This window comes from Manihot esculenta, chromosome 4 (genome assembly GCF_001659605.2).
Source record: "Manihot esculenta cultivar AM560-2 chromosome 4, M.esculenta_v8, whole genome shotgun sequence".
In the NCBI taxonomy this organism is placed as follows: Eukaryota; Viridiplantae; Streptophyta; class Magnoliopsida; order Malpighiales; family Euphorbiaceae; genus Manihot; species Manihot esculenta.
The window spans coordinates 8,137,559-8,138,892 of record NC_035164.2 but is presented as its reverse complement, the minus strand read 5'-3'; positions in this window follow the sequence as shown (position 1 = coordinate 8,138,892).

The following is a 1,334-nucleotide window of genomic DNA, read 5'->3' as shown; positions in this document are numbered from 1 at the left end:
CACCTTACTACGAGAAGCAGAATTTTGCTGATTTGTATAAAGAGAGACAAATAGCAACCACGTAATTAAGTAGAAAGAAGGGAATATGGGTTCTGAGAAAAGCAAGATACTGATAATTGGAGCAACTGGGTATCTTGGAGAATACATGGTGAAGGCTAGCTTGTCAATGGCTCATCCAATTTATGCTTATGTTCGTCCACTAAAAGCAAGTGATACCAATTATTCTTCAAAGCTTCAACTTCTCAGGCAGTTCCAATCCATGGGAGTCCCCGTCTTCCAAGTATTTATTAATTAATTTTAATTTTTTAATACGAAACAACGTCTGATGAAGATCATGATAATTTTTTTTTAAAAAAATTTTAGACGCACGACTTTCAAAAATGTGACGAGAGTTGTAATTCTGTCATAAATTTTGATATGAAAATTCTACTATTTAGAAGATCAATTTTGTATTTTAATTATTTTTTAGATATTTTTATAATTTTGCATATTAGACTTATTTTTTATTATAAATAGCTTCCATTAATTATTTGGAACTCACTTTTTAATTTTTAAAAAATTTTAATAAGATTTTTCAATTTTTAACCTACATTTCTCTTATATCATTTTAGTCAAACGATATTAATTAAAATTTCTGACGAAATCTAAATAGTCTTTTATCATTTTCTTTTTTATGCAATTAATTATTAGTCCCTATAGATTGTTCTTTGTATTTTTAAGAAAAATTCAAGCCATTAAAAAAGAAAGCAATTTGTTTTTTCTTTTTTTTTTTCCTTTTTTATAAAAAAAAAGTGTCAGCTCAAAATAATTTCTGCCATGAAAAAGCAGGCAATATTAAGGTGTTTTTCTTCTTTAAGAAAGCAATTAGCTTAAAATAATCCCTATTAAGGCTTTTTTTTTCTTTTTTTTTCTTTTACAATAATATTATGCATGATATTTAAATATATTATTTTTTATATTATTTTATATATTAACATTAATTATGTGAAAATTGTTGTTGTAATGTAACCTAATGAAAAGTAATTATTCATGCTTCATGGAATGTGTCACAACACAATTAATTCACATCATGGATGGACTGACCCAAAATTCCCTCCACTCTGTGCCCGGCCCTCGAAGGAGCACCTAGGACTTATGTTACATACAATAAGCTCTGTGCCCGGCCCTCGGTGGGGCTCCTCAGGACTTCTATTACATACAATAAAAATCTGAAGGGCTAGTGAGTCGTCCTGTTGTCCATCCACACCCACAATGAATAATGCAATGCGTCATATTCGTGAGTTCTAATGCAATCAACCTATTATATATCATGATGCATGAATCATGCTTGAAAC